Source organism: Erpetoichthys calabaricus, chromosome 4, assembly GCF_900747795.2.
Source record: "Erpetoichthys calabaricus chromosome 4, fErpCal1.3, whole genome shotgun sequence".
Taxonomy (NCBI): domain Eukaryota; kingdom Metazoa; phylum Chordata; class Cladistia; order Polypteriformes; family Polypteridae; genus Erpetoichthys; species Erpetoichthys calabaricus.
Window position 1 is genome coordinate 281,093,323 of NC_041397.2, and position 20,542 is coordinate 281,113,864.

The 20,542-nt window shown below is 38.9% G+C and overlaps 1 pseudogene; it reads left to right on the forward strand.

Annotated features, from left to right (window-relative positions):
* The first annotated feature begins 921 nt into the window (after positions 1-921).
* LOC127527569 (uncharacterized) lies at positions 922-17,402 on the forward strand (annotated as a pseudogene).
* Positions 17,403-20,542: the final 3,140 nt, after the last annotated feature.

The following is a 20,542-nucleotide window of genomic DNA, read 5'->3' on the forward strand; positions in this document are numbered from 1 at the left end:
TTTAAAGCACAAACTGTTAACATCAAAAATGAAGTGAAAAATTGATAATACAATGTTTAAAATTTAAATCTTAGTACATTTTTTTCAGTTTCTATATAGGTTTCTATATTAGGATGGCACACTTCAGTACATACATTAATATATGTAGGGCTATATCAGTGTGTAACTGCAATGGACAAAAAAAAGTTTATTTCCAGTCTGAAAAAGAAAGAAGGTTTCAGCTGCAGAGTCTTCATCAGGTGTGCAACAGAAAAAAGAAAAAGCAGGCAACATAGAGGGTGATTCAAAAAGATTCATATGATTTCAAAATGATTTATTTCAGTTGTAAAGTTTATTATGTAACTTTGTTAGTGCTCAATATGACCTCCTCCAGCTGTACGGACAACATCAACACAATAGTCAAATTCATTCCATACTCGATTGCACATGTTGGGTGTCACTGTACTCACAGAGATCAGTCAGTGTTGTTGGGAGTGGTGGCACATAAACTGAATCCTTAATGTACCCCCACAAAAAAAGAGTCACACGGTGTGAGATCTGGAGACCTTAGGGACTAGAAGTGAAGTGGCAATTTGTGGGCTACTTTACAGTCAATCCAGCGATGACGGACCAAATTGTTGAGAAATGCTGGTGATAGTCTGAAACCCTGTGACTCCCTCTTTGAATTAGTACGTGATTGGTTCCTCGGCGCCTCAGAGTTATAAAAATATCACACTTTGAAATTGGATGCATCTTTTTGAATCACCTTGTATATAGGAGTGGACTGAGGGAACAAAGTCAGGGCAGATGAAAGAAGAAAAGGAAAGAGAAAGTGAGAAAAGGTTGCCTTTAGTGAGGATGAAAAGACCGATTCAAAAGTTAGTTGGTTATTGAGACTTGGAGAAATAACCATTTAGTCATGTGTTTCGTATGTTATTGTACATGTACCTGCTGAACCAGGTTCATTGTCATCTGGATATTGTTGGGAACACTGTGAGGGTCATGTTTTTTGATTTCTCCAGTGCTTTTAACACAATTAGACCATCACTGCTTGGAAATAAGCTCATAGAAATGCAGGTAGACACCCCACTTGTAGCCTGGATTATGGACTATCTAAACAATCGACCACAGCATGTCCAACTGAACAGCTGCTGCTCTGAAAGCATCATGAGCAACATGGGGGCACCACAGGGAATTGTCTTATCACCTTTCCTCTTCATCACCTACACGTCTGACTTCAGGTACAGGTCACAGTCATGTCACTTGCAGAAATTCTCTGATGATTCTGCCGTTGTGGCCTGTATCAGGGATGGTCAGGTGGAGGAATATAGAGGTGTGGTGGAAAGTTTTGTTGGGTGGTGTGAGCTGAATTATTTACAGTTAAACATCACAAAGACAAAGGAACTGGTGGTGGACTTTAGGAAGCGGGCTCCTCCTCCCACCCCTGTCACTATCAGAGGAACAGAGGTTGAAGTAGTTGAGGTCTATAGGTACCTGGGAGTACACATTGACAGTAAACTTGACTGGTCCAAGAACACAGACACTGTGCTCAAGAAAGGGAATAGCCGGCTCTACCTAACAAGGAGGCTTAGGTCGTTTAATGTATGCAGGAAAATATTGACAATGTTTTATCACTCTGTGGTGGAGAGTGTGGTGTTTTTTGCAGCTGTGAGCTGGGGCAGGGCGATGAAGACAGCTGATCACAACAGGCTGAACAAGCTGATTAAAAAGGCTGGTTCTGTCCTAGGTGTCAAATTAGAGGATTTGATGGAGGTGTTCGAGAGGAGAATGCTGAAAAAGCTCTTTAGTATCATGGACAACCCCTCTCACCCCATGCACGCCTCCTTGAAGAATCATCAGAGCACACACAGCAAAAGTCTCATTGCCCCCAAATGCAGAACTGAACGCCACAGGAGATCTTTTCTACCTGTGGCAATAAGGCTTTATAACTCCTCTTCATTCTGTAGGTGATCTTTTTCAGCCTTTATGGCGGTATGTTAGTCCCAACCTGTCATCACAAGTGGCTAGCTCATTTTACTTAGGCACAAGTATTAAGTGACTTTTCATAACCTAGACTAATAATCTGTATTTAATAATAATCTGTTATATTTTTGTACATTTGCACAACTGTCATATTTTGTATATTTGCACAATTACTTTTTTTATTTCTTTTTAAATCTTCATTGTACTATCTTTATCTCTGTTGTTGCACTGAACATGCCAATGACATAAGAATTTCCCTCGGGATGAATAAAGTTCTTATCTTATGTACAACAACTTAATTTAATTGAAATGAATTACTTATATTTTAAATCACATATTATCATATCAGTGTCTTTAGGTGTCGTGCTAAGTGCAAAGCACACATGCTGTCGGTGAGGTAAACGCATTTATACTGGTGACGGCACATTTGATTGGCGCGCCAATATTCTCCTAGTCATTAGGTGGCATTGTTTGTTCAATATTGCATACCTAACAATTTCACAGACAAAGGAAGTACATTGTATACATGATTGTTTAGCAAAAGATGGCTATGCTAATTGAGACTCTGCTGATGGAAGAAGAGCTGTACCTGTTATATTGGCGTTAGAAAAAGAAAGAGAAGATGAAGTTTCAGGCCCATTAACCAAAGCTGAAAGGGACGGAGAGTATAATATTTTCGTTAAATAGATGCATGACATACGTGATGAAGCGATGCACTTTAAATAGGTTGGATATTGTTTTTCACCCCCTTTATGACCGCAGAATGTCAGGACCTGGTGGCATGTTTACAGCACAGTGTCCCCATCATTGTAATGAACTACTGGGATCTCCACAGAAACTACAGGGAAATGCCCCCTGCTGGTCTTTCCAACACTTCCTCCAGCTGTAACCAAAATTTTCCTAGGTGGCATCCTTTCTAGGTACTGCTTGGGCCCAAACATCCTCAGCTTCAGGTGGATTACTTGTTCTGAAAAGCATATGGCACGGCTGCTGTGGTCATAGAAAGGAATCATACAGGTACCAATATTCCCTCAATTCTCCCACTAGCCTCTCCAAGAAAGTCAGAATTTGGGTATGCTCTGCACACATTCAAATGGTTGTGTGCTCAAGAACACTTCAGTATACAGCAAAAACCCAGCTCACCGGAGATGAGTGAAGGGATGTGTCTCCACATCTGATGCCATCTTTGCTGGACACGTCAAGTATAAACCAGGCTTCAGAACAGCAAAGTGGAAGGACAAGGGAGGCATCCAAAGAATTATATTCTTATGATGGTTTTAATGTAGCCTTTCCCCCAAGGCCACCACTGTTATACTAATGTCTCTTTCTCCTGTAACTTCCTTAACACAAACAACCTTTACTGTCCTCTGGTGGAACCTGTTTACATACAACAGGATAGTTTATTCTTTCACCATTTTGAATGTTCTCTTTATTCTTATATCCTATGCACATTCTGTCCTCTGTCTACCTTGGTCTTTCAATAATCCTGCTGTAGCTATATATATATATATATTGTGAAGGCAACTGGGCCAACAATGATCCCCAAACCCCACCACAAACACACCAAGACGCCCGGGTTCAAATAAAGGATGTTTTATTAACCGGAATTTCTTCTCATAATCCTTCAAAGTAGCACAAGCACAGGTTTCTCTCTGTCCCCCCACAATAATCTCTTCTCCTTCCAACTACTCTCACCACCGCACTTTCCTTCTCCAGTTGAGTGTTGCCTTCCAACCTCCCAGCTCTGACTCACCTGGACAAGGACCTTTTATTAAGGACCTGGTGTCCTGGACCTGGAATACTTCTGGTGTCCGGACCACTGCCCGACAGAAATACTTCTGGGTCATACAGAAGTCCCATTTTAGGGGCGCATTTCCCTGCAGCTCCCCCTTGCAGCACCCAGGGTCTCCAGCAGGGCTGAGTTGCTGGATTAGACTTTTCAGCATGCCCTACTGGGCACTGCTATCCAGGGCCGCTGCCATCTAACGTGCTGGGGTAGTAAAAAGTCCTCAGCGACATCTTCCAGTTCTGTGGGCTGTCCGTCTATCCTATCTGGTCCTCTCTGCTGGATCTGATCCCTGTCTCCTCCCCTGCTGGGATGCCTGTTAACCTGTTAGGAGCTTTCCATATGGGTAAGAAATCATCCCCTCTTCTGGCTGGGATGCCCACCCAACCCCTGTTGCATCTACTATATATATACAGAATATATATATATATATGTATACAGTAATCCCTCCTCCATCGCGGGGGTTGCGTTCCAGAGCCACCCGCGAAATAAGAAAATCCGCGAAGTAGAAACCATATGTTTATATGGTTATTTTTATATTGTCATGCTTGGGTCACAGATGTGCGCAGAAACACAGGAGGTTGTAGAGAGACAGGAACGTTATTCAAATACTGCAAACAAACATTTGTCTCTTTTTCAAAAGTTTAAACTGTGCTCCATAACAAGACAGAGATGACAGTTCTGTCTCACAATTAAAAGAATGCAAACATATCTTCTTCTTCAAAGGAGTGCCTGTCAGGAGCACAGGCTGTCAGAAACAGAGAGCAAAGCAAACAAATCAATAGGGCTGTTTGGCTTAAGTATGCGAAGCACCGCGGCACAAAGCTGTTGAAGGCGGCAGCTCACACCCCCTCCGTCAGGAGCAGGGAGAGAGAGAGAGAGAGAGAGAGAGAGCGAGAGACAGATAAAAACAAAGAGTGAAAAATCAATACGTGCCCTTTGAGCTTTTAAGTATGTGAAGCACTGTGCAGCATGTCGCTTCACTAAGCAGCTGCACACAGAAGGTAGCAACGTGAAGATAATCTTTCAGCATTTTTAGACTAGCGTCTGTATCGTCTAGGTGTGCGAACAGCACCCCTGCTCACACCCCCTACGTCAGGATCAGAGAAAGTCAGCGCAAGAGACACAGAGAAAAGTAAGTTGGGTAGCTTCTCAGCCATCTGCCAATAGCGTCCCTTGTATGAAATCAACTGGGCAAACCAACTGAGGAAGCATGTACCAGAAATTAAAAGACCCATTGTCCTCAGAAATCCGCGAACCAGCAAAAAATCCACGATATATATTTAAATATGCTTACATATAAAATCCGCGATAGAGTGAAGCCGCGAAAGGCGAAGCGCGATATAGCGAGGGATCACTGTATATATATATATATATATATATATATATATATATATATATATATATATACTGTTTATACAGTATATATATTATATTTACAGATAAAGAATATACATAGAGAATGTAGTTACAGTAAATCAAAATAAGATGTTTTTTTGAAAATTGCCAGAATGCATGTTACCCATCTACCCATTCATTAAACTTCAGACCCACCTAACCATCCTTCTAGTTCAGTATCAGGGTAGGCCAGAGCCAAACACTCATATTTGGAATATGAGAAAAAAGATTAGAACAGCAAAGAGAGATCTTGCATTTTCCAAACTCACAGTAAAATGGCCAAAATTCAAAACAAGCCTCATGTAACTTTGAATAAACAGAAATAAACAGTGCACCACCCTGTCACTTGCAGAATGCATATTATTTTCACAAAAATTAAAATAAAAAAAAATACTGCTTTCAAGTTAAAAGGTTTCAAGAAACTTATTTTGTTCAAAGACTGAGTGCAGTGCACTCTCAGCTGCAGTAGGTGATGCTATTTTACTTTGTCTCATATGTCTTTAAAAAAATGCAGTGCTGACACGTAATTACATGAATAGATAAAATAATAATTTAAATTCTGGAAAAGCATTTCATTTCTTTCAGATATCTTGGCAATAATGCATTTTGTGACAGGACTGTTTCTCCTGCAGATATGAAAATCATTCCTACAGCTCTACTAAGATTTTATAAGAATGTTTTAGAGGTAAATATATTACATTAATGACAAAAACTAAATAACTGGGACACTGAGAATACTTTAGCAGATCCCAGATTGGAGATTTTATTCGTGGGCATGACTTTTCTGCTTAAGAGTGTTCTAACTAAACAGGGCAATCTTATTACAGCTTCTGTGATTGTGTGCTGTACATGACATGCTTGCCAAGTGTGTTAAGAAAACAAAATTCTAATCTGCAGTTCATTCCCAAACAAAATCAATATTAGAAAAGAATGACTGCTCAAAGCAAAACCACACTCTTTGCGTACAAAGTCATTTTAGTCTTTAGGATGTACAAGCATTCCCCATGTTTTTAAATAAAACATCTAATTATTCTCTACTTAACTAGATTCTTTTTATAGTTTTTAATTATTTCCATTGTTTTTCTGCATGTTTATGAGTCTAGTTCATGCAGTGAAATAAACTCCAGGCTAGTATTTATTAAGCTTAGAAGTATGCCAATTTCTCACTGCTGCAAAAATTGATATCTTTGGATTAAGCAGTAAATAAATGTTTGCAAAGTTTTACAAGCTCTAATTGAGAAAAAATAAACAAGTGTAGTGTATTTTCAATATTATATGCTCTATCATGGTGTGAAGGAAAAAAGTAATTGAATTTATCAGAAAAGCAAAAATTATAGTTTAAAGAAGAAGTTTACAGAGGACAGTCGATTGTTCGCCAGTGATGATTTAAATGTTAGTACCTCGACGCAATCTAATCGAACTCTGAAGGAACAGAAGCAAATGGAAATACCTAGATAAACTCTGAACTAAATGTAAGTTCGATTTGTTCTCTACTTGATGAGGGCATGTTTATATGTTGTAATGGCCTGCATCATGAACAGCTTAAGTTTACTGTCCAAAACTGAGGATATTTTCACTTGCCAAAAATGTATAGCTAACTTAGGATTGGTTGGGAAAATAAGTGCATTGGAAAACCATGTTTGGAATCTGATAGTGAGTGAGTAAGCAAATTTATAATTGGATTCACTTATTTTTTTTAAACCATTTGGCCATTTCTAATTTGGCATCATTCTCTACAGGCTCAACTATAGTCAGTCCACGGCCAAAATCAGTAGCTCAAACTTGGCCACAGGGTGAGTTCTTAACAGGAAGACAGGAGTCTAGGAAGTCAAAATGTACTGCCTTGACACTGTGGACCACCAGGGCACATACAGCCACCCTAACCTGACACAGGCAGAGAAAAGATTTGCAACACAACACACATTTTATTTTCACAATCCACAGAACAAAGTAAAGCACCAAGATGAATACACAGTCAGCAAGCTCCGCCCACCTCCTCCTGACTCTCGGCTGTCTGGATGGAGTGAGGCAGCCCCTTTTATAGGGTACCCTGAAGTGCTCCAGGTGCTGCCAGAACTTTTTCCAACAGCACTTCCGGGTGTGGAGCAAGTGCTGCCACCCAGGGCTCAGTAACTGTCCAGGCACCTGCTGCTGGTGGCTGTGGGCCCCAGCAGGGGTGAGTTTCTAAGCTTCCAACCTGTGGCCCTGCTGTGAGCCAGGGGGTTACCCTCTAGTTTTCCAGGGGAGGTATGGCCCTGAATATGCCCTCTCTCCCCTGGTTCTTCCATGACAGGGGTCTCCCAGCTGGGAAAGGGCTCTGGCCGTCCACCACAACACCCAGGTCAATAGTTTGGATCCTGAACAGATACTTGGCACTCAGAAGTATGCCTGTCAAGGTAGAGAACAACAAAGTGCTCTTAATTTCTGATTCTATACTATGGAATGTTGAAATTCCAAACTGTGTTAATCCAGCATTTAATGTAAAATGCCTCCCAGGGGCAATGGTATCTGAAATAGAGGCTAAATCAGACTTTCTGGATGATGATGAAGTATCCACATTATTGCTACATGTTGGCACTAAGGATATTGTTTTGCATCAATCAGAGATATCAATGAGGAAAATCAGATCCTTATGCACTAAAGCTGAAAAAAGTGTTGGAACTTAATTGTGTCTGGACCCTTACCAAGATTACTATAGAGGGGATATGGTCTATTGTAGATTCTGTTCCCTTCACTGCTAAAAGCATACCATTTGTGAAAAACTGGGATTATTTCGGGGAAACGCCTGGAGTTTTTCAAATAAGTGGTCTTCGGCCTAACTGGAGTGGATCTTTTATTTTATTCTGGAATATGGTACTAACACTGCCTGGTTGAAAAATCAGAGTATCACCCAGGCAACAACCTTGTGCACTTAAATCACAGGCTGTTTTTTATCCCACCTTTTATTATTCTGTTGCCCAGAATCCCTGTTGTGGGGTATCGTATAATTTTAGTTTAGAAGCAAAATCCAAATATTTTATAATCAAAGAATAAAAATAATAATAAGACTAAGAGTTAAAAAAGGTCCTCCACTAGCTGTACTTTTATAGCAACTTAATTCAAATTAAAACAAAAAGTATAACATCAGTTTAAAATCATCTTTCCACCTGAAAGCTTTGTTTAATAAACATTCACTCTATCAAATATAAAGATGTTTTGTTAAATGATATTATATTAAGTATAAAATCTGATTTATGATTCTTACTGAAACTAGACTTAAATGTGACACTAATCCTTTAGCTGATGCGGCACCAAATGGTTGTACAATCTTTTTACAAATTAAAAAATACTGGTTGAGATGGTGGCCCTGGGATATGTCATGAATTGTAAACAGTAGACATGGACTAAAAACCTATTTTGATGTGTGGAATAGTAGTTGCATTTTTTTTTTGGCTACTATGTGTTCTCCCACTATTTATTCCTCCCTTACATTTATTTGGTATAATAAACAGACATTTTTGGGTAATGAGCTTGCTTTAGAAGTCTTTGTTTTGTGTTAGAGTTTCCCTCTTTACTATATGCGTATAGTGACATCTAGGTGGTTCTTAGAGAACCGAAGGAACACCAAAATCTATTGTTAAAACTTTAACAGTGATGCAGGTTGAAAGTCAACTTTAGCAACATTATTTGAGTTACTAAAAGTCACATGTTTCAGCGTAGTTTAAGTTCCTCTCCCTGTAGGCCCACATCAGTCTCTTAGTTCCAACATCTGCAGTGATCAACAATGAATAACCCCTTGGTTTATTATGCCAGCTTTCTCCTTTCATTGACAATGATGTAATTAACAACTGTCACAAAAGCAGACCACAGACATCGAAAAGGTTTGGGGCAGCCACCCAAATATTGTGCCTTGGCTGCAAGTGGGTTGAATTGGTTGTGATGTCAAAACAGAACTAATTGTGAAATGAAAAGAGACAGGAAGTGACGTCAATTCAGCCTGGAACCTAGCGAGATTTCCCGTGGATGGTCTACAGAAGATTGAGAAAGAGAGTTAGTGCCGCTCGCCACCCCCTGGTCTGGCGTGGTAGTACTATTCTTAAGGCCTTTCAGCTGTCTCCCAATTGCACGTGTGTGTCACAACTTAAAAATTCTAAAAAAGAACTTACAGAGAAAGGAAGATGCAAATATTGTGGAAGTAGCACATATTTTTCTTTTTGTAACCAATGAAAAGTGTTTAATAAAAAATGTGAAAACCAGGGTACCCAGAAAAAGCTACCTAGACATAGACATTTCTGTTCACTCTCTTTCTGTCATGTAAATGGCGTAGTTCAGTCAAGATCAGAAGTACTACATTTCATAACAGTATCTATCCTCAAGCGTGAGATTCACAAACATAACATCCTGGTTAAAATGTTTTTTGGAATTATGATTTTAGTCACCTGTATGTTTACTTAAGATATATTTTTAACTAGACCAGTTTCATGCTTGTGACATTGATATGTCAATACATTCAAATTTATAGTTAATAAAGTCTATTTAAAACTTGTTGCATGTGGTCTTCTGGCCAAAAAACAACCAGAGGATCTATCTATAATAATAAAAGGCAAAGCCCTCACTGACTGACTCACTCACTGACTGACTGACTGACTGACTCATCACTAATTCTCCAACTTCCCGTGTAGGTGGAAGGCTGAAATTTGGCAGGCTCATTCCTTACAGCTTACTTACAAAAGTTAGGCAGGTTTCATTTCGAAATTCAAAGCGTAATGGTCATAACTGGAACATATTTTTTGTCCATACACTGTAATGGAGGAGGCGGAGTCACATATCGCGTCATCACGCCTCCTACGTAATCACGTGAACTAAAAACAAGGAAGAGATTTACAGCACGAGTCACACGCGGGAACGAAGGTAAATGACGTTAATTTTTGACTGTCTTTTAATACTGTGTAAGCATACATATTAACACATGTGCAATTAAACGTGTGCATTTACGGGGTGATTTCTCAGGCTTAAAAGCTCACCTTTTATCAAACGCGGGAACAAAGGTAACTGATGTTGTTCACTGTCTTTTAATACTGTGTAACCATACATATTAACACATGTGCAATTAAACGTGTGCATTTACGGGGTGATTTCTCAGGCTTAAAAGCTCGCCTTTTACTAAAAAGGTAAATGCAAAAACTATTTTCAATCAGTTTATTGAAACGCTCCCGTTAAGGATTGCAATAACATATTCGCGAGATAAAAGAACGAAGTAGGGGGAAATGGAGGAAGAGCCGGAAACAGCGAAGACCAAAAAATTAATTAAACAATTGAGAACGGAGCGAGTGAAGCATACAAGCATGTTCATAAGGGAAACAAAGCACGGTGTAAAACGTAACTTTAAATTAAGTTTATAGAAACGCTCCCGCTGCGGATTGCAATAACATATTCGCGAGATAAAAGTTTAATGAGAAGACACGAGGTATAAACGAACCACACGCCGTGGCGCAACGTTAGGGGCAACAGTTTCAACCATTCTATGATCTGCTTCTCGCAACTGAAAGACGGCACATGGCGGATGTTAGCCGACTTGCTGACCGCAACGTTAGGGGCTTCAACTATGGCGCTGACGCCACATCTCAGTGCCAACACTTTGCAGACTCTACTTAAAAGACATGCCCTCCTCACTGGACAGTTAAAAAGACCAATCAAACTAACGATGACATCAAGTATTACCCAATCAAAAGTAGGAAAGGAGGCATCTTCATAAAATGCGTGTGGGATGATTTGCATGACACGCTGCTTTAAAAAAAAAATGGTAAAAAAAATACGGGATAAATCCCGTCCAGTATTGATTCAAAACGGGACGCGCAATTTCATTCTCAAACGCGGCACGATTCCGTATTTTAAAGGACGGGTGGCAACCCTACAGTGCCAGGTAACCACCCATACAATCACATTGTGATTCAGACTAGGAATGCAATGAATGTAATTACCCCGATCTACATACAAGGCGAAAGTCTTGCAACATTCAAAGATGATGGTTTGGGATAATTAGTACTTATTAAGTACACCATGGCACATAAAAGAGCTTATGAAGCCTTGAACCGAAAAAAGCAAGATCTCAGAGATCGTAAAAAAAAAAAAGGAGGTAATGTCGTTTTACTCGCTGTACATTTTAGTCAAACATTACCAGTTATTCCACGAGGGAGACCAGCAGATGAACTGAACGCGTGTTTAAAATCCATGCTTCTCCCACGCTCGGTTATATGTCGCGTGTTCTCGGGTAGGTACACCAAAAAATGTATACATTTAAGCATGTAATGGGCAAAGAAAAAATGAGGTATACCCGAAGGCACTGCAGTAGTACTCAATGTAACTTTACTTCTTAAATGTTAATGTTTTACTGTTTAATAATTTATACGCTTCTTATATATTGTTCAAATTCTTTTATCAAAATACCAGTGACAGCGCAATGCACGATAACATGGAGTGAATACACCATACGCATCTGCCCACGGCCGCCCTGGTGTGCGCAGATAGGAGTTGATTCTAAAATAAAATAAACATAAAAAGAGTAATACAATCATCACCCATAAAGCGGATAGCAGACGTGACGTATTATATGTGTACCAGATTTCAAGTCAATAGGTGAAACGGTTTGCAAGCTACAGGTGATTTAAAATCCTGGACAGACCAACGAAAAGCCACGGTAGCAAATTATAGAAGAAGATTTTACTGTTTAATAATTTATATTTATATGAAATGTGCTTCTTATATATTACTTCATATTCTCATATGATAATGATGTTAATGTTGTTTATATTGATTTCTATGTTATTGTAAGTGCATCTATGTGTGTATATGTATGTATGTATGTGTATATATATATATATATATATATATATATATATATATATATATATATATATATATATATATATATATATATAAAAAATATATATATAAAAAATATATGTGTATATGTATATATAATATATCTGTATATGTGTGTATATGTGTGTGTATATGTGTATATGTATATATATATGACAGCAACACTCATAACAATGACAACACAATTACATTGACAATCATGTTACGTTATTTTTAAAATGTTTCCTTTACTTTTTCATAACCTCTTTAACACACTACTTCTCCGCTGCGAAGCGCGGGTATTTTGCTAGTTTTACTATATATGTGAACTTGGAGAGAACCCAGCTAACGCTTAAGAATTACCCAGTGCAGAGGACATGGACCCACAATATGCTTACTGCCCCACTGGCTTTCACAAGAAGACACTGGCGATACCATATCTTAGCCATATCGCCGGCATATGAGCTCTGTTAATCTTTGCCTCAAGAAAATACCTCCAGATACACAATGTTTTTACCCTTGCCCTCTGTTGCTGAGGTGTTTCACTTATATGTTGTTGAACCGCGGCGATTGCTTTGCTTTGACTATTTGTCTCTTCATCTGTGTCATTAGCACAATATTGTTGTTGAATGGTAGCATTTCCTGAACACAGGTCTTTCATAGCAAGCACTGAAAAAATGTAAAAGTGCATTCATGCGCCATCTAGTGGCTGTAGTTGAGTGTGAGCAGAGCGGACTGCTTCATTCACACACACACAGGTCTTCCGTTTATATATGGCTAATTAGCCAGTTTGAGCTGTGAGATGTCTAAACAAACCATGATGCCCCCATAACCCAAACTTTGTTTTAAATGTATAGTACAAAATTGGAGTTAAATCACCACTTAGGTACCCATCTAAAAGATAAACCATCTCCAATTAATTTACTAAATAATAATAATACATTTTATTTCAAGGTGTCTTTCTAAACACCCAAGGACACCGTGCAGATAAGAAAATCATAAAACCAACAAAAACATGCATGTGCACATACATATATGCATATATGGAACTGAAAATACAGCATTAAGAATACTAAGAAATACTTTTATGGAATTGCTTGAAAAGGAAAAGAATAGTCTGCACAAACTGATGAAACTGTTTGTGCACAATGAAAACATTTTTACATTGCTATAAAAAGCCATTTGTCAAGTACAAAGCTGTTTGTGAAAGCCATTGTGAACTGCAATACTATTTTACAGTCAACAAATGAAAATTCAATTTGATTTACAGCAGGTAAATCTTGATTATGGCGAGAGAGAAAAAAATAAACACTTGGGGACTAAAATAAATTCATCAGGTGCTTTTGCTTTTGTTTAAAGGAACTTGGCAGATAAATGATCAATGTAAAAAGCTCCCTTTATCCAATCACATAGATAAGATCATCCCATTTAATGCCACCTCTGTCAGGCCAATCGTTTTTTTTCCATTGATGAATTAAAAAGACATGGCCTGTTACATTAAAGGTGGGAGAAAGGTTCAAGATCATCCAGATAGAGATCTGACCTTTTCTATCTTCCATTTAAAAAAGGAAAACTGCTTTTGATGGAGCAAAAAAACTCTTTTATAATAAGCTCCAACAGCAGGAATGGCCATTTTCACCTATGAATAGAAGACAATTCTTGTACGTTATAATTAATAACTGCACTGTATTCTACTAGTGATTTTGTTATTGGCATTTTGGATCTCAAAAATTCATATCAGGTAGTTAATTAGTTTCCTTCTTTGATTCTTTGTTGTGTCCACAGTTAATGTTCTTAAGGTCAATTTTTTTAAGAATATACAGTATGAGACCATACATTATGAAATCAGTGTGGAATCACATGGAATTTCTGTACATATTTAAAAATTTAACAGCTGATACATTATTATGTGTCTACAATATTGCTGTGCTGAAACAAACAATATTTAGAACAGCACGTACAAAACTCCCCATACCCCAGATCCCAGTTTGATATAATTTATGAATAATAATGCCGTCAAAACTCCAATGGGGACAGCTTAATTAAGAAGTTGTGTTAAATTTAACACATTGCCAAGACAACCAAGAAGCAGACAAAAGCAGACAGTGCTGTCATTTATTTGTTTCCACTTCAAGCACTGTGTCAAATCATACATGTTTGCTTACGAAAATGATTTTTTTTGTGCCCTGAACCCTCGGTGTTGATGGTGAGATAAAGCAGGCATTAAAAATAAGAATAGGCTTTATGCGTTGGCCATACATTCTACATAAGTGTCCCGGTTTTGGACTTCTAAAATATGGTAACCCTAAAATTTACCATCAGAGTGCCACATTCAACTGACACCCATAATAATGGTTAGGCACTGCAATAAAGTTTGCCTTTCAATTCTGATTTTCCCTAATATTTGTCATAACTGAATACCTGAATGACAACTATGCTGGACCAATTATTGTGCCTGAAAACGTGACTTGAATACTCTGAGTGCACAACATTCTAAATCAATTGTCTGTCTCAGCATCTCTTGAGCTCCTATCACTATGACTAACTAATATCCATTAAGCCTGTGATGCAATGGACCAGCATTATATTTTTGGGGAGATGTCTCTCTCAATACCCAATCTGGACTTAATAGCAAGAAGCATAATATGTTTAATCCAGCAATGCAATGAAAAATAACCCCATGTAATGAATCTATGCAGCACAGCAAAATATTTTCTTAATATTCTTATTAGGGTCAGTTTTTCCCTATTTCTTCAATGCACGTGCGGTGCAAATTCATTTGGAGTACTGATCACGTAGAGACATCACACGTGCATGTATTTGTGGCACTGAAAATTGTGAGATGGAGTTTTCTTACTATACACATGCATGTAGTGAGAAGTCAAGCAAAATGATTACATCTTGCCTGAAGAAGGGGCCTGATTTGCCTCGAAAGCTTGCATATTGTAATCTTTGTAGTTAGTCAATAAAAGGTGTCATTTTGCTTGACTTCTCACTACATTCATAATGGCTAACACGGTACAACACCCTAGTACTACATACACATGCATGAAAGTTCTGCACATGTAGGACACAAATCGGGCATGTAGTGCAGATTGGGAAGTGACATTCCCATCCAACATGACTGCTACAGCTCAGTGGTATCATGCTGGCCTCGCAAAGCATCATGGGACACCAGGGAGAGAAACACTAAACTGGCCACATGGTGAAAACTCAGCGATCTCAGCAAATTTATGTGAAAAACACCTTGGTGAATTTCGCTGAGCAGCACCAGCTGCCACTAAACCTCTGAATTGCTGTGGATATGAGGCAAGTCAATCGATCTCAATTTAATATTAATGTGGACACTGGAGACACATTTGAATGGCAGTTGTAAATGTAATCCAGCTAAATAATTTACGGATACAATCTATATATGAAATGCACTATGAGGGAAGTCTTTGAGAAAACTATCAGTCATTGCTGGCTGTATGTAACACTTTGCAAATACTGATGAAGTAGGCCACTTTAGAAAGATCTCAGGGATGGAGTCGGCCCTTGTGGCTTTAATTTGACACCCCTGTTGTAGCTTGATTTGTAGGTAATTTAAGTATTTTACAGTTAATTTTAGTCATTTTGTGGGTCCCCTGGAAGTTTACTAAGACCATCTAGTGAAAAGCAAGAACCATTTATCTAACGAATTATGCTGGATTTACAGGAACCTAACCTCCTAGATGCCATAACATCTCTCTCCAGCTATATATCCATCCATTATATCCTAACTACACGGTCATGAGGGTCTGCTGGAGCCAATCCCAGCCAACACTGGGCACAAGTCAGGAAACAAACCACGGGCAGGGCGCCAGCCTACCGCAGGACACACACACACACACACACACACCAAGCACACACTAGGGATGATTTGGAATCGCCAATGTACCTAACCTGCATGTCTTTGGACTGTGGGAGGAAACAGCTATACAGTATACAGTATATATATATATATATATATATATATATATATATATATATATATATATATGAAATTAGTGAATTTTATTGGTGAATTGCATTTCCTCTGATTTCTTTACTATATTGTTTCTTAAGATTCTATATTCAACTTTCTATTTTAACCTTATATGCTGTTGCTGGGCTATAATTCTCCAGCAGGACCTCATATTATACTCCCACACTCAAAACACCAAATAACTTCAGGATATCTGTTATGCCTTATGTGATGAACATGATTCTTGAACTTCATACCGAGACTGCACTTCTTGCTGTCTCTGAAACCCTTCACACAGCCAGATCTACCAACCTGTCCTCAGTCCTCATACTTCTGGACCTATCTGCAGCCTTTGACACGGTCAACCATCAGATACTTCTGGAAACTCTCACTAGTCTTGGGATCTCAAGCATTGTCTGGCAATGGTTTGCTTCTTACCTTGCTGACCGGACATTCCAGGTTGCCTGGCAAGGGTCACAGTCAGCTCCACGAAGACTGACCACTGGTGTTCCTCAGGGCTCTGTCCTAGGACCCCTTCTCTTCTCCTTATACACAGGTTCTCTTGGGAAGGTAATAGCTGGACATGGATTCTCTTACCACTGCTATGCGGATGACAGTCAACTCATTCTCTCCTTTCCACCCGATGACCAGCAGGTCTCAACCCGCATCTCAAACTGCCTTGCTGATATCTCCTCTTGGATGACTTCCCACCACCTCAAGTTCAATCCCAGCAAGACTGAACTCTTGTATATCAGAGGCAACTCATCTCCGAATCTTGACCTTGCAATCTCTCTTGACAACTCGGTTATCGTCCCCTCAAAAACGGCAAGAAGTCTTGGTGTCACTCTAGACGAAGAATTGTCTTTCTCTCCACACATCAGCAACCTCTCCAGGTCCTGCAGATATCTCCTTTACAACATTAGGAGAATCCGCCCCTTTCTCACTACAGAGGCTACTCAGCTTCTCGTCCAGACCTTGGTCATCTCTAAGCTGGACTACTGCAACTCTCTGCTGTCTGGACTTTCACTAAAGGCAACACGACCACTTCAACTGATCCAGAATGCAGCTGCAAGACTCGTTTTTGATATTCCCAAATTCTCGCACACTACACCTCTGCTGCGGAACCTGCACTGGCTCCCTGTGGCTGCCCGCATCAGGTTCAAAACCCTAACACTTGCCTTTAAGGCCAAAACTGGAGCTGCACCACCTTACATATCAGCACTGGTCAAGCAGCGTGTCACTTCTCGCTGTCTCAGAACATCAAGCACTGCACGTCTCGAACCACCCTTACTTAAAAGAAGAGGACGACATGCATCAAGACTCTTTGCAGTGTTGGCTCCTCAGTGGTGGAACGAACTTCCTCTTGCTGTATGAACAGCGGAGACCCTCACTGTCTTCAAACGTCGCCTGAAGACACACTTCTTTCAACAGCACTTGGACTAAAGTCCCCATACTTTTTTTTTCTACCCTTTTTTTTCAAAAAAAAAAAAAATAAAATAAAAATTTTGTACTAACTTACTATTTTCTTCTAGCAGGGTTTTGTATACAACTTGGTCAGCGGTAACTTGTTTAATGACAGTAGATTTAATCCTAGCCTTAAAGACTGAAGAACAGTCGTAGACTACTAAGCACTGTTGTAAGTCGCTCTGGATAAGAGCGTCTGCTAAATGATGTAAATGTAAATGTAAATGTAAATGTTCATACATCTCAATAAATAGAATACAATTACTTTTAGAAGGGTCACCTGGCACAGTCAAAAATATTTGCCCTCATCTACCTACACCTTAGTTCTTGTGGTATCGTCATCCGTGCCCCAGACTTTGAGATGTACTTGACTGACAATTAAATCTGACATTTCACCTGCAGCCAAAATTACATTTTATCATTTACAAAACATTGCCAGAGAGACTGTGCTTCTTAAGATCAGTAGCTGATGTATTTTGACATGTGTATAACACTTCCCAGTTAGACCACAGTATTATTTTTCAACTTCACTTGATTCTTATAAAGTGCATTTTCATAAACGCTACGAATGTAATTCAATTTTGACACAAAGTGACACTTAAATAAAAAACTAAAACAAGATGCATAATGCTGAAATGCCAACTGAAAACGAAAATTGAAAATATACTCATTTATAAATTAAAACAACGGAAAAAACATTTCTAAACAAAAATTATATACGTTTTAAAAGGTGCAGGTTAAGGAGAGTGTGTAAATGAGAGGGAGGTCAGTGGAATGGTGAGGATGCAGGGAGTAGAGTTGGTGAAGGTGGATGAGTTTAAATACTTGGAATCAACAGTACAGAGTAATAGGAATTGTGGAAGAGAGTTAAAAAAGAGAGTGCAGGCAGGGTGGAATGGGTGGAGAAGAGTGTCAGGAGTAATTTGTGACAGATGGGTAACAGCAAGAGTGAAAGGGAAGGTCTACAGGATGGTAATGAGACCAGCTATGTTAGATAGATAGATAGATAGATAGATAGATAGATAGATAGATAGATAGATAGATAGATAGATAGATAGATAGATAGATAGATACTTTATTAATCCCAATGGGAAATTCACATGGGTTGGAGATGGTGGCACTGACCAGAAAGCAGGAGACAGAGGTGGAGGTAGCAGAGTTAAAGATGCTAAGATTTGCAATTTGTGTGACGAGGATAGACAGGATTAGAAATGAGTACATTAGAGGGTCAGCTCAGGTTGGACAGTTCAGAAACAAAGTCAGAGAGGTGAGATTGCATTGGTTTGGACATGTGCAGAGGAGAGATGCTGAGTATATTGGGAGAAGGGTGTTAAGGATAGAGCTGCCAGGAAAAAGGAAGAGAGGAAGGCCTAAGAGAAGGTTTATGGATGTGGTGAGAGAGGACATGCAGGTGATGGATGTAACAGAGCAAAATGCAGAGGACAGAAAGATATGGAAGAAGATAATCCGCTGTGGCAACCCCTAATGGGAGCAGCCGACAGAAGAAGAACAGCAACATCAACCACAGGGGAAAGAGAGAAATGGATGAAAATGAATACCTGCCAAATAAAACATCTACAACACATATTGAAAAGAAAAGGCATTAGGAACAACCTCAGGAGCAACTTTAACAAGCATAAGCTATTATAAATGAATAAGCTTCCAGGTATGATTTAAATGCCGAGATCAAAAAGGTCTCTCAAACGTTGCCTGGCCTTGATCTCTCTTGAATCTTTAGTGGTTTTCCAGTGTGAACTATCAATAGGTTTAGAATATCCTTGTCAAGAGTTTTGACCTGGAGGAAACTCTGTGACCCCATCACCCTTCTGCTGTCTTGTCTTTGCTGGAGTCTTCTCAGATATCGATTTATCTTCCAAAACTCCAGAATATTTGCCTGGACTGCTTACACCATATGAATCAACAATGTCCTTAACAAGGTGACTGACCTTCTTACTTGTTAAAAAAAAAAAAAAACATTAAATCACTTTTGGAAATTCTCATTCAGTTCTGTGTCTTTTGTTGTCTCATCCTAGTTATTTTCGTGAGAATCACTTTATCTTAACATTCAAATCAGGACCAAAGACCCCTTTGATTTTAATTGCTGTCCTCTTTTTTATGAGTTTCAGTGGTTTCTGATATATAATAATGTTGGCCACGGTCTATAATACCTATTAGTGATGTCTTTTGTGCATTTGCTATGTTTTAATTGCACTGCTGTTTGTATATTTGAAGCTACATTGTAATTTAGTTTGCTCTTTAAGGTGCATTGTAATGGTGTGTGCTCTTAATGGTGTTATGTAAAATAAAGCTTAATTGACTGATTGAGTAAATTAATTCATATGATATTCTAAATTATTATTGTGACACCTTTGTAATTAATGTTTCCTTTACTGACAAGAATGCTGTTAATAAAAGATAACATTTTATTTCAGTGCCTTACATTTATCACGCTTAGCAATAATTAAAGACTAGCTGAGCCACACTCATAGAGAGCATTGTAAGAAGTAGGCTATGCCTTTCAAATTGATTGCACTTAAGAAGAAAGGATTACATATTGTGTTTGTACTGAAGGACACATGATTAATCTGAAATTTGATGACTTCAAACAAGGAAACAAACATCTTTCAGCATGTTCAATTCATGAACACTACAAGCTGGACCTGCTGTCTTCAAATGCTAATAACATTTAATACAAACCTGTGGTACAGTCTGAGCAGGTCTCAACTCATTTTACAGCCACCTACAGCTTTGTTATTCACAGCAGTAGCTCTCTTATCATCCAAGGCAAAAGTTCTGATCTGTGTTTGGTTTTATATACTGCATATATATATACTGTATATATATATATATATATATATATATATATATATATATATATATATCTGCAGTGGGCTGGCACTCTGCCCGGGGTTTGTCTCCTGTCTTGCGCCCTGTGTTGGCTGGGATTGGCTCCAGCAGACCCCCGTGACCCTGTATTAGGATATAGTGGGTTGGATAATGGATGGATGGATGGATATATATACAGTGATCCCTCGCTATATCGCGCTTCGCCTTTCGCGGCTTCACTCCATCGCGGATTTTATATGTAAGCATATTTAAATATATAT